The following is a 14,922-nucleotide window of genomic DNA, read 5'->3' on the forward strand; positions in this document are numbered from 1 at the left end:
ATCAGTGTGTGACCTCACCAATGCGCTTTTGGAAGAATGGTCAAAAATTCCTATAAACACTCTCCTCAACCTTGTGGACAGTCTTCCCAGAAGAGTTGAAGCTGTAATAGCTGCAAAAGGTGGACTGACATCATATTGAACTCTATGGGTTAGGAATGGGATGGCACTTCAGTTCATAGTATGAGTAAAGGCAGGTGAGCGAATACTTTTGGTAATATAGTGTATCTATCTATCAAGGTAACCATATTGCTGAAAATGAAATAGTAACTTACCACACTGTTTGTTACTGGGTGAAGTAATAATTCTATGAAGGGCTCTTAGTAATTCATTACTGCCAACACCAGGGATCGGGAACAAAAAAAAAAAAAAAAAAAAATTAAATGCGAGAACACTCCAAACCCCCACTTAAAATGAATGCATAATGTATTATGTCCCAAAGCTGAGATATTGAAAAGACCTGAAAAATCACATCCCTGATGGTGAGTGTGTGTGTGTGTGTGTGTGAGTGAGAGAGAGAGAGAGAGAGAGAGAGAGAGAGAGAGAGAGAGAGAGAGAGAGAGAGAGAGAGAGAGTGGCTGCTTCTGTGTGTATGTGCATGTGCTTGCATGTGTGCATTACATCCTTATCTTGTCCCAACAATAACCATGTCTCCTGCAAGACCTCTATTTCCCACTGTAGGGAAATAGGATTAGTGTACACACACCGACTATCTCTGGCAAGGGTCAACACATCCATGCAATACACACACACACACACACACACACACACACACACACACTTTGCAGCCTGAGGCTAATAGCACTGAGCTAAGAGTTCACAGCAGGACTCGACTATTTGTGTTCTTCATTTTCCTTGTTCCACAACAATGGCCCATAGCATATTGCTCTGAAGTCAATAAATGGGTGCAGCCATTTAACCTTTGCATGTGTACGGCCTGATATGTGAGACACCGCGTGTCTGCCCCCCGCTGTGTGCTGTCTCACACACACATGTGATGCAAAGCTCCTCAAAAGAATGTTAATAGCACATGATGCAACGGTCTGTGTAGGAGTGGTGCTAAGCAGAAACCATTGATTACCTTGGAGGCTAGTGCTACATTTACACATCACAGATATCTGAGAGTAAACAAATCCTCTGACAACTGTTTTTATGCGCATGAGGAGCATATTGGGGCAGCGGTAGCCTTGAGGTGAGAGAAGCAGGCTTGCGACCTCAAGGTTCACATATCCGGAGCGCATGGGTAAATGTGGGTGGAGAGAATGAGTCATAATGGTCTCCCTTCCCACAACAGCTCCTGTTGAGGTGCCTTTGAGCAGCACATTGAATCTCTAACTCCTGCAGTGGAGTTTCTCAGTTTCCAGCAGTTGAAGACTGTGGTTTAACTCTGCATGAATGTGATGCAGGATGTTGCTGGATAAGAGCACAGCGCTCCATCAGCTTTCCCTGGATAAAAAGGATTATATACATAATCTATATATAAAAGATGTGAAGCTCTCCTTCTTGGAGTGATTGCATTTGAACCTGGATGTGCAGTTGGTGACTCAGTGTAGGTAAGATATCTTTGAGCAGGTCAGTAACTTAGCAGGACTGCATTCATTTTTGATTTAGTGCCATGAAGAGCAAATACAGAGGCTACTTGGTATACCAGCCTCATTTTGCCACTAGCTGGTCTCTTAAAAAAAAACAATAAATAAATAAATCATATTGCAAGCAAAGCGAGGATATTAATAACATTTTAACTATGTCAGACTGCTGCACATTACAGTCTACTTTTTTCCTTATTGTCTTCTTTTAGTTTTCTTTTCTTTCAGCCTCCAAACATGATTCAAACATTCCATATTCCCTGAATAAATTCAAAGTGATATCCATGTTGGCTCAAGTATGTTGTTTGCTAGCTTTATTATGTGTAGAAAATGTGCCATTTGTGTCATATGTATCAAACATGCCTTCACTGACTAATCAGGTTTGAGTATTTCACGCAATCATGTAATAAGCATTATGCAGCAAAACTTTTAGTGTTTAGCATCATAATGTTACTAGCATGACCTGCTGGAACACCATTTAATTTGGATGAAAAAGACATACTAAAAATATGTTTATATTTGAACAAGTCAGTTTCTATTTTCAACAGTGGTACTCAGTGCAAACATAAGCAAGCCAGCATCTTGCATACTTTGTCTAGTAGCTCTAGTTTCCACCTGGAGGGCGTTCTTTGAAGCCAGCTTTAAGGTGTGGGCAATGTAACGCGCGGTGCCAGCTGGCCCTCAGTCCTCTGCCAACATGTTCTTTGCATTATCTGTCACCACAGCTGCTCGTGTCTCCTTCATTTTCCCCGAATCTTGCGACATTATTCCAATGTTTTTTTCCATGTGTCTCTTTGAATTCTCTTGTCTGCATCGCATAATTCTTCATGGCTCATTCCTTTCGTTTGTAATGCACTGTCACTGTTGTGTAGGAGTCAGTGGCACATCATGCTTTTGTCGTTTCCTCATACAGCTGTAGGATGCATTTTCTGGAATACACTGGCTGCAGCTGAAAACCATCTATTTGATTCCTTGCCTTAAGAGTTCTTATCCTATTTCTAAACCCCGTATTATCAACCATGTATCAATGCAAGTGCCTTGACATGAAAAATGAAATGGACACCACAATGGCCTTTGGAGGGCACTTGGAATTTTTTTTTTTTTTTTTTACCTGTCTCTGTCAGCTGTTCTGGAGTCCATGGAAAATGGTGAAGGTTCATCTTCCTTGATATATTTTCTTTGACCTTTGTTTGTGTGAGTCACTCTATTCAGTGGTGTTACCAATATATTTTACCGTGGCTCAGCATGATGCACAGATAGCACCACTTTGCCAAGCTTGCTCTCGCTTTTAGAAAATCCCATTAGACCCATACTTTGGATTTATGTTTGAGTGGTACTTTATGAATAAATTCACCCTCTTCCAGTATGTCTCACACTACGCAGGACTCTTAAGACCACATGCCCTTTACTCATGGATGCTACTTTATAATACCGCAGGAAAAGTGAAGTTTCTCTCTAGATGTCTACAGCTCTCCAGTTTATCCAAGAGGGCTTATCTAATACTCACCTATGTACTTTGTGAGGAAAATTCTTATGTGATGTTCTCATTACAGATGATTGTAGCATTGCCCAGTTACACACACCCTCTGTGAGTAAGAGATATTGCAGGTATGTTGCAGATTCACACATTTACCTTGTTAGTTGTACATCTTCTGAGACCAGTGCAGGCTACATGAGTCCATTCTCCATCATCAGTTAAACAGAAAGGATAATAATCTTTGTCTCCAACATACCACATACTGGTTAACTACACTGATCAAAATATGTGGCTAATACTACCCTTAGGTTTGGCACGAGTTGAAGGTTCCAAATGTTCAATGCCTGCTGCCATAATGTGCTTTCCAGCGCTGCCAACTCTTTTCCAACGAACCACTGCCACTATTGTTAAGGATACATTGCATCTGTCAGGCCTTCCCTCTCTCTGGTCTATTGTTCTCGTTGAAGAAGGGCCTGTATCCGTGCCTCATTCAGAACCAATTCATGGTGGCAAAATACACTTGAACAGCTGAACAGGAAAATTTACCAAGATACTCTGAGGAAGGAGCTAGATTATTATTCCTTTGTTACCCCTTGAAACCCCGATTTCCCTTAAAATTCCCCTCATGTAGCTTCAAAATTAGAAGAATAATGCAATCTTACACCACAACTCTGGGCGCAGCCATTGACAGTATGCAGCACAAGGCTATATGTACTGTATTGTGCCCAGTTTAAGTGTCTGTATTGCTCCTGTCGTGTCATAGATCAGTACATTGCAGAGTGGGTCGGACTTGGTTTCCATGGTTTTTCTCTTGTGTTCTAAAACTGTGTTGCAGGCATTGCAGAAACATTCTCGAACCTCCTGGCAGCGCAACGGCCTAGTCCGCCTTGCTGCTGTCAACACTGCAAACACCACGGTCAACTTTTGTTGTGTGGTTGGCTATTCCAAGTTGGCAGAGAAGAAATCATTTCATAGGCTTCCAAAAATCAAGGAGAAAGAACAAAACAACTCTGAGAAAAAAACAGAGGACAACTATGGGTAAGCCTGAATCAATCGCAAAGACGCCAAGGCAGAGAACAACCAGTACAGAGTCTGCTGAGTCTTTTTCACCAGGTATAGCTTTCCAAATGTCAGGCTTGCTAACCAAGTAAAAGTCAACAAGAAAAGGTTATTTTGTATTGAGACATATATTCTATAACCTGATATATAGTCTGCTCACAATCTGTTTCTCTGCTGTCTGGGTGCAAATGAACAAAATTATAATGAAATGATAAAATGAATTATAATTATAAAGGAAAAAGATAGTGCTGGCAAAGATTGAATGTCATTGCCATGGTTCTGTGCTGAAAGAAAATCATGTACCTATGAATTATTTTTTACACATTTACATAGCATTTCATCAAATAAATATCCATATAATCTAATTAAACACATTGTGGCCAATGATAATTGGCCACAATGTGTTTAATTGATAATTACTACAAACAATAAGAATTGGGCTAGGATTAGGATTAGGATTAAAATATAAAGATCATGTAAGTAATCATGGACTTGCAGCAGACAAATTGATGGGAGGACAAAGGGACGGGTATGGTTGCTGTCCGTGGTGCTGAATCACTCAGTGCTCTCTTACACTATCTACACTTTTCCATTTTCTCTGTGGCTTCAGAAATATGAGGAGAAACTGCCGTGCTTTTCTCTGCTGGCACTCCCAAAGCTGAACCAAGTTTGTAGCGACACACCAAAGGAGTTTAGCACTCTGGGCACCTTGAGTGCACATTTGCACCTTCAAAAACAATTGCTGCTTTCGTAACATGCTTGTGTGACACCTCTGGTATGGATCTGGCCTAAAGGATAATACAAGTCATTAGCCTAATATCTACAAAATATATACACTTTTGCTAATCTTTCCCTAAAGCAAGCAGTGGTATTTTAGAACTATATAATTTCCAATATAATTTTTCTCCCTTTTCTCCAGCCACTGGTTTCCATTCATTCAACTACAATATGAAAATGAACTTTCAGAGACTTCAAACTTTCTTCACCTCCATCACTGCAATTGTAGTCCTAAAAGTAGCAGCACTGTTGTGTTATGATGACTTCAAATTGGGTTGCAAGAAACGGCCTCTCTGCCCGAGAAAATAGTTCCCAGGAAATGTTTGCTTTACACAGCCAATTATCAGGTCTGTGGTTTATGAATGTTGATGACTTTGATAGCCACAAGCACAGAACTTTATAAGGCGGGTGTTTCAACCAAAAATTCAAAGTTTAAAATAGAAGGATTTTGAATATATGTTAGTACCCCATACTTTGAGGTGCTGATCGTGGGACAGTGGGACATAGAAGATAGACAGAAGTGATCACACATGACTGTGGACTCACTGCAGTAGCGTTTAATAAATCACCAACATTTCACCAGGCAAGCTGGCTACTTCAGGGTGTGTGACACACACCCTGTTAGTACCCCTGCATGATTTGCAAAATGGTCTTTCGTAGTGTAAACTGGTGGTAAATGACAGTAAATGGATCAAACATTCAAAATCGCCGTTGTGGTCCTTTAATGCATTAACTAGAACATAAACTTTTCATATACAGTATTCACATAAGTTCAGTAGTGTGCCTGTATAATGATCAGGTGCTGGTTGCCCTCTAACTTGTCAGTGGTCTTTCTACAAGGCATCAGATGTAGTTGCTACTGTATATATTTTATAAGGGGGCAGCTGTGGTACAGTTCAGCTGATATTCCACAACAGGTATAATTAAAGTCTGGGCTTTTTTTTTTCAGTTTTGTGACCGACATACATGCCGTGGAACTGATTAGACTGATGCTAAGCTGTTTCAACATGTTGCACAACTGGCTGGTCTGGTTTCTGATGCTGCTCCTGTGGTAGCACAGGTGGACATGTTGCAGAACTGCTATCTGTACTGTTCATATTTCTCTCTGTGGATCTGTCTGCCTCTGTCTGTCTCTCTCTTCTGTTTGTCCATAATTCCCGCTTCTCGCCCCTCAATAATCCGTCCATCCAGGGATGGTTTGGACAATAAAGCTGTCAGGAGTCAATCTCAGTCGATAAACCAGCTCTTCCTGCTTTATAGCCAATGGGGGACGCTGCTTCACTCCCGGCCCATTTCACTGGACGCCTTCCAGGAAGTGTTTGGATGGCGTTTTGTATATCAAATCCTGCTATGGGAAATGGGCTTACAGTGCTTGATATACTATGCCAAGTGAACAAGCATGTGCATACACACTTGCTCATATGTACGGCCATGCAAAGACAGACTCACACACACACACACACACACACACACACACACACGTACATATGCATACAGCGAGATGGTTTGCAGCTCTAAAAACTCCATGCCAAACGCACAGGCACATGCGCACATTCACATCAACATGTCCACAATTGATCACATCTGTATGGACACACACTCCCGCTTGTGTAGGGACACACTGACACAGACTGGTGTGAAAACAGCACTGATTTGCATGTCCAATAAAACACAGTACACTGTGAAATCTCCCTGTGACACTGCAAAGAAAGTACATGGTAAACAGCTGACAGAAATATTGTGCAACAGTTTCATGGGAGAAAATAGGAAACTAAAAAGCTTTGGCTCTTTATGATCACATCTTCTGTGTCTGTGTGTGCATGAGACAAAGATGAGAGAGAGAGGAAATGTGCATGTGGGTGAGTTTGCATTTCTATCTGTGTATTTGTATAAGTGTGTGTGTGTGTGTGTGTGTGTGTGTGTGTGTGTGTGTGTGTGTGTGAGAGAGAGAGAGAGAGAGTCCCTTTGTTTTGATGTATGTGTCTTCATACATGTTAGACAGTTTTGTGTTTGCTTGTATTTGTGTGTGTGTATGTGTGTGTGTGCACGCGCATTTGTGTGTGTGTGCGTGTGTGTGATGGATGCGTCTCATTTTCTCAGCGAGCTGCTCCTTTGGTACAGAGGATCAAACAGCCACATGCACAAACAACAAGGACAACAAATGACAACAAGAACAACCAAAAGGCAGCTACAATGACATTATCAACAACAACAGCGACGACAATGACAAAACAGCAAAAATCATCATTAGAGGCAACAATAACAACACAAGAATGAAGACTTAAATGTATCAATATGCGTAAACAATCCTTTTATTGCATAAGAACCAGATTCAGCCCTGCCTGTGTTCAGTGAGAACAGACGTGTGCTTTGTGAACTACATTCTTTGGTGTGAAAACATGGCGCAACCCTTTGATGATGTGTTCAATTACAGATTTTTTGCAGCTAATCGCTGTGTAAACACTTACACTGACTGTACTGCATAAGCATATTTCTGCATACTGTATGTTAATCCACAGAGAATAAATGATGTGAAACACGAAACATGGAGGCTGCAAAGTGGAACTGGGCACGGGCAATAACACATTTGCTACTGGGATTTTTGTAAAACATAAAAGTTACAGTAGACTCATTATTTTTCAGCCCAGGCCATATTAAAATGTTGATTCCTATCATTTTTAATTGTATGTAGCACAACCTCAATGTTAGCCTTGGTGAGGAGAAACTTGCCACTGTGCTGCTGCATGTTGCTAGCACTGTCAAATAAAGCACTTGTTTTCATCCTCTCAAAAACCATTATACATGTATTTTTGAAAATGGAAAACTCACACTACTTTTTACAGTGACCGCAGCACACCCCAAACATTCATACCCTTCCGCAGAGCCACAGTTTAGAAAGTTGGAGGGAGTACAATTTAGCCGAGCTACATGCTAGATAAAACTTCATGGTAGGCTATTTCAAGACGTGTTTGACTGTATTTTAGATTTCTGTTTTCAAAAAGAACATTTTTAGGAAGCTAAAAATAGCTGCTCTGTTAGGCTGCGTTGGACTGTCCTGACAAGAGGCTGCAGCAGAGCGGTGTATTTCTCCTTGCTAAAGCTAGCACCGAGGCTGTGAATGGTTAAATGATGGGAATCAACCTGGATTGAAAAAGAACCTGCCCTGAACCCTAACCTTTAAGAGTTATTGATCACTGTAGTGGTTCACACGCTTGAAGCAATGCCTTGAAGCAGGCTACATGATTTGCTGACACAGACAAATGAATAATTACAGGAGGAATATATTGTGATTCTGCTGCTTAATTTCAAAATGATATAAACAGGTCATTTGAGAGACTTCAATCTGAATGATAGTGTCAGTTGCACTTTGATGCTTTTGGTCGACTCATATTGGATGGGAAATGGCTCACTGAATGTGATGTTAAAGTCACATTCTGTTGAAAACACTTGATTTAAGAACAGTATATGACAGCTGTAATTCCCGTATAAAAAGTTCCTGATTGTAACTCGTGGAGCACCGAAATAAATGCTGGTTTCTGGCTTTAAATATGCCATCATCAGTTTATAAGGATCTACATTTTTGGTATATTCACTTACTTACATGTAGACAGGGAAAAAAAACATCTTAAGATATCCTAACTCAGTAAGCAGCTGTGATTCACCATAGTAGTTACACACATTTGCTGCTTTTTACAGCTTCAAATTACTGCAATGCTCACCTTAGCTGCCCATTTTTGTATTAAAAAAAACAAACAGAGAACATCAACTGAACTCAAATTCTGTCCTGTCCCATCACAATATTGTATTGTTACCATAATTTACCCACATAAACAAATTCCGTCAAATAGGTAGATATCCTTTTCAGAAGTCTCCAGTCTAGTGATTCTCATACTGGAGGCGATGATGTAATAAGAGCATAGTTGTTGTATTAAAATTTGATGACAAGAATTGAAGATGATAGTTAAAGTAGATGCAAAAAATTAAATATTCATGGGGGAAAAAAAGTGGTGCTTGCATGAGAGGAGAGCATCCTATCTTCACAAACTGAGATGTGGAATTAGTATTAGTATAATTATGGTGTTGATGTGGACACTGGGAGATTACCTCCTCAGTGCAGAGAAAGTGACAAGCTGAAACTGTGAAAAAGTGCTTTATTATTAGCTTTAAGAGAAAATAAGACGTATTTTGTTACTTTAACAGAGGCTGTTTTCACTTGTTGTTGAAAACATCTTAATCCACTGCCTCTCTTGTCTCGTTGGTATCATTTGGAGCATCACAGACAGGCTCTGTTTGTAGGCATGAGTGTCAGTAAACTGCACACAACAGTTTACAGGATTTCTGGGTATCAAAGGATGCAAAATTCAAGCAGTTATATTTTGGTGCCAACAACATGCAAAATTGCCTAATGCAGCTTTAAGGTAAAATGACACTTTGTTTCTACTTTGTTTGATTAATTAGATACTCAGTCAAGAGCAGTGCCCTGCAGCGTTTTCACAAATATGGATTTGAATTGTTACTCTGATATACTACCTTGTCCAAAGTTCATCTCACACCGTTGTATTTCAAACTAAAAACGTGTACGTCCTGCAAAAATGAATGAGAGGAGATATCATCAGTTGTTGCCCATAAACGTCAAGTCTGATGCTAAAGTTAATTATTCATACTGTGATCATAATTCTGTTACTTTATATGAAGTCCATTTTATATACATAATGTGCACTGTTAATATAAAAAGTAAATACGGAAAGGTTTTAGGACTGCTGGCTACTGCACCCAGGGCAGCACACAACTTCATTATGCACTTTTTCATACATGGCACAAGGCAGTTTTGCACCAACACGTTAGCTGTATCGGCTGTTTAAAAACCAAAGCCATACATCGTCAAATTACATAAAATTTTAATTATCCCTAGTCTGTTTTTGCCATGCTCTATTTTATATTTTTTCTAAACTTGTAATGGTGTGCTGTCTTGGCCAGGTATCCCTCAAAAAATAGATTTATGTAAAGGTAATATAAATAAAATAAAAATACGTAAGTCTTTAATAGAGTCGATCTGTATTATAAACTTAGTGCACAGCCCCAATTAGAGGAATCCTCTGACTCCTTGACATAATCTTTATTTGTTTGAGCACCAGGTCCCAGCAGCAGGAGAACTGAGTGGTTAGAGGGTTTTAACGGAAGGGCATGGGTTCAGTCCTCTCTGCTTAAGTGTCCCTGAGCAAGACGCTGAATTCCTTCCAGCTGCACAGCTGCTGCTCTGTGTCTGACCCTGCCCTCTGACCCCTGCGGACGGGGGGAAAGGAAAGACAACCTCCCCACAGGGATCAGTAAAGTGACGCATTATTGTTAATATGTTGTTTACTGACCGCAAACAAATGTGACAGGAGGGAGGATGTATTCTCCACAGCGATCCTTTACATCTTGTCATTGTCATTTTTAACAACCATAGTGTCTTTTTTTTACATATTTGATGGGTGCCAGCATTAAATAGACATGTCTATCAGATGCCGAACATGCAGAAGAGAGGGAATTCTAAATTATTCACAGCAAACAGAAACCACTGTCTGAAAATTAGATGTGAGAGCGTTTTGTTCTGGCTCTCTACCTCTCTTTTTCTCTCTAATGCTCTCTCTCCTCAGCTCTCCCTCTCCCTCTGTCTCTCTCTGTCGCTCAACCCACTCTCTATCTTTGGAGTACCTGCCAAATTCTCTATGATATTTCCCTCTGAGAGGGATAAAGAGAGAGATGAGAGGGAGGGATGGATGGATGGAGGGAGATTTGGGCAGAGAGAGGGCCGGTTCAGAGGGACCCAGGGAAGACGGTGATGGAACGGGAAGAGAGAGACGAAAAGAGGGTGGTGGCAGGTAAAAAGGGAGAGAGATAGGAATGGAAATGGAAAATTAGAGTCAAAAAGAAAGAGAGAAGAGAGAGGGCTAGTTCAATATATCAATCGCTACTTTTTATTGCAGGGCCCTAGAAAGAGAGGAGGAGGACAGAGGCTGAAGGGAACTTTGATTTAAGAATCTCTTCCAAATGACCAAACGGGTTTCAGGCTGGCACATGAACTCTCACACACCCTTTTTTTTTATTTTTTTTTTGAATATATCACCAGCACTCTCTCAGTTACTCTCATTTTCCAGTGTTCCCTCTCTTCTTCACTTCAGTTCAGCTCAGGGTGTTTTGTTGGCATCACACTTCCACAAATTCCCAATGCAAAAGTTGACAAAATGAATGATATTTTCTTCAGAGCAACAGAAACAGGTTGAGCGTGTACAATATTTTTCCTCACTGTCAGCCTCAGTGAAATCGGTTACCGTTGGTTCCTTTGTTTGTCAAGCGATATCTCAAGACGCAGCTGATCGGATTTTGATGAAACTTGGGGTAATGATGCATCTCACCACTGCGTGTTGACATTTTCAAAATTTCACCTAAGGTGCTGAAAAAGCAGGTAAATATTGTACATTTTTACAACCAGTCATATTTCTTACACCACAAGTTGGACCGACAGAGCATGTGGTTCACACATCCATCTATCCTTCCTGTATGGATTTGCCTCCAGGACCAATGTACCCCGTATTGGATTTTCCACCATGTTGAGTTTATTGAAAAGCAGTTTCTGCCCAAAGGCTTTTTTAAAATTGTTATTTTGCATGACTTATTGGAATAACTTGTTGTATTACTTATTGACAGCTGTAAACAACACAGTGAACTATTCGGGATTTCCTTGCTCTTTTCTGCACACTTCCATTAGTGTGTTGCTAAACCTCAGTGCTGATGTGGTGAGGTTTTGTGGTGAGTTTTTTTTTTTTTTTTTTTTGGATTTTCTTTTGATGTCATTTGAGTTTCTGTAGGTGGTGCTCTTTTCTCTGTCTGTTCAGCCACAGTGGAAACCAGAAAAAGTGGGATGGTTGACTCAGATGCTGCTTCCATCAACATTTATGGAAAACAAAAATGCTAAAACCTCATTGGGTTGGAGTATTTTTTTTTCTTTTACTATACAGAAGGCTTATTTGTTGGAGCCACACATTTGAATTAATGTGTCATGTCATGACTTTGCAGCGGGCTTAACTCAGGCTGTCATTCTGTAGATCTTTTTTTAAACCGTTTTTAACATCTTAACATTTTAACATTTTGGTGCAAAACCTTTCACTATGTGATGTAAGAAAGCAATGAATTTTCTTGTCATAATAATAGGCTAATGTATGATGCATAACAGTTTGGCTCATTGAATTTATATAAATTAGCAGACTTTTGCCCTCAGTATGAATTGCTAACATTAGTGTGATACATATGATCACACATGAGGACATTATCTCTCATTTATTTTGCCCTAATTTTGCCCTCCTGCTCAAAATCTATATTCTCAATCTTAATACAAACCTCCGCTGTTTATCTCAAGCAAACCTCAAACATGAAACGCATCACTTCCTGTCTGTCTGAGGATTGCTTCCCATAAAGACCGAGCAAACACCGAGAGTAAATAAAAAGCTTCTGTGAACCAGCCTCAAGTTTAATTGCGATTGTGTCATATCAACTGTCAAGTAACAAGTAGGAAATAAATAACACCAAAATGTTGTAGATTATTACTTTTGATAAATAAGGACATCTCTGACTCCTCTTTAGATATTCCAGTCCCTCACAATAGACGAGGTGACAGTTGTTATTGATTGGCCCGGAGAAAAATTCATCATTCATGGCACACAACACAATTACTGCTGCCTTGTTTGGTTCTGTTGCCCATTTCCCTTCATAAGTGGCAATCCACACATTATGCAGCAAACTCTCATTCTCTGTCAGGATTGCCTGTGTGTGACTGTGTGTGTGTGTGTGTGTGTGTGTGTGTGTGTGTGTGTGTGTGTGTGTGTGTGTGTGTGTGTGTGTGTGTGTGTGTAGGTATGGAGCAGGGACTTGTTAATGACGGGGCTTGGATTGCTGGCTTGGGTTGCTGTGTGTTCATTGCACAGTGTCCAGCAGTGTTTCTGTGCCTGTGGCTTGAAGTCTCCTTTCAAAAATCCAATCCAAATGAGCAAGAATAAATGAGTGGTGCCTCTCTGAACCACTTTCTTTCTTTCTTTTTCTTTCTTTCTTTCTTTCTTTCTTTCTTTCTTTCTTTCTTTCTTTCTTTCTTTCTTTCTTTCTTTCTGTCACGACTCATGACCAACCGTGTGCACACTGCCTGACCACACTGGAGTGGGAAATGGTGACTGAAAATCTTAATAAAATGACTTTCTCCTCAGGGCCAGGCCTTTCTAATGCATCAAACTAAGAATGAGCACTGAAAGTGTAATAATCCTGACTTGAGGCATCAGCTCCATGAGTGTGATTTGTTAAAAGCATTCAAAATGGATTCATTTGTACTGCGGGAGGTCCTGTAATGTTATTTTTATGCGCTGTGTATATAATGCCAGAGGAGCATTCATAAGGGATTAAGGATCTCTGAAGTTTCCATCAAATTGCAGCTGATAAATTGGATGTAAAATATCCTTATCTGCACCTGTACTTGGACTGTATCCTGTATACTTACACCGGCTGGCCAGCGGCAATGTGCTGTGATTTCATTAATTCTGTGATAGATTTTATTTTGACCTTGCACACTTTTATAACTTCTGATTAAAGGACTGTTGGTTGATAAAAAAGTTTGGAAATTTTCACAGAATGACACGGACATAGATGAGAAACGGAATAAGGAGGAAGGAAGCCTGGTTGACGTGCAGTTAAAGTGCTCAGCTGGACTCACACCCCGCCGGCAGAAACACATGAGCACACAGTTGTACTTCAACGATTCCACACGAATTAACCATTCACTTTTGTATCGCAGAAACCCTCTGTTGGTGCTTCTTACCTCCGTTCCTTCCTAAAAGTTTTAGCCGAGTGGTGGGCCTGTAAAAATCCTTTGCTCAGGGCATTGTCTGCACTGAATAAAGTCTATTAATGTACTATTAGGAGCTGGTAGATAAAATTATGCCTCAGGAAAGGGGCAGTATGCTGAAGGCAATCTTAAGATGCAAATACACACAAACACACACACGCAAAAACAAATACACAGGCGCAAAGTTGGTAAAGTTATGTAATTGGGGAAGAAATGTGGATTGCAACTACATGCTGGAGGTAAGAGTATGCTTAGACTTGAATTTAACTGACACACACATATGCACAAAATGCACATACCCACACACATACATACCGAACACACAAAATAACTCAACATCTTGGTTGTGTAAACAAGTCAAGCAGATGCAGTCAAGCACAAAGATGCACAAACACACACACACACACACACACACACACACACACAAAACAAGACTGAGCATGTTTGATCATGTTATTTGAATTCAGCAAAGCGTCTGCCTGTCGCATTACAATTCTACTGTTACATAAATGGCTTCATTTGGAGGAGCAGCTCGAGACAGAGAGTGTGAAAATGAGAGAGAGAGAGAGAGAAGGAGAGAGAAGGGAGGGATGGAGGGATACAACAAGCTCGAGAGATGAGGTTGTAGACAGGAGGGGCTGAAGGAAAAAGGCAAATAGAGGTAAACAGAGGGAGAGAAGGAGTGTATAAATTTGTTGCTTCCAAATGTAATTGCAAAGCGGATTAGAGCAGGATATGGTAAAAATCGTATCTTATGAGTGTTGCCCTCAAACATTTATTTTGGCTCCCGACAGCATGCAGCGGTAAACCTATCGATTAAAACCAATACTAATGAAATTCCCTGAAATGGCACTGAATGGCTTCACTAGTGGTTCTCAGCTGGCGGTGCAGGGAATCCCAGGGTCCCTTGAGGGGGGGGTCCAGGAGCTCCCCGCAATAAAGAAGAAGAGGAATCATAGATAATAAGATAATATTTACAGATATGATAGATTTGGACCCATGTACACACTGTAAACATACTTAAGGGTACATTAAGTTCCTGCTCCATGGTACAAAACATCTACTGGAGGCTTCATAGGCTTGTTGATCAATACCAACAACTCCTCAACTCATTCAGCTGCTGAAATATCTAGTTTTGAAAACTCATTTGAAAGCTC

The 14,922-nt window shown here is 40.4% G+C and overlaps 1 protein-coding gene across 3 annotated transcripts in view; it reads left to right on the top strand.

The window, feature by feature from the left end:
* il1rapl2 (interleukin 1 receptor accessory protein-like 2) overlaps nucleotides 1-14,922 on the top strand; it is a 583,827-nt gene that overhangs the window by 86,261 nt on the left and 482,644 nt on the right. The window lies entirely within an intron of this gene.

Source organism: Myripristis murdjan, chromosome 10 (assembly GCF_902150065.1).
Source record: "Myripristis murdjan chromosome 10, fMyrMur1.1, whole genome shotgun sequence".
Lineage (NCBI taxonomy): Eukaryota > Metazoa > Chordata > Actinopteri > Holocentriformes > Holocentridae > Myripristis > Myripristis murdjan.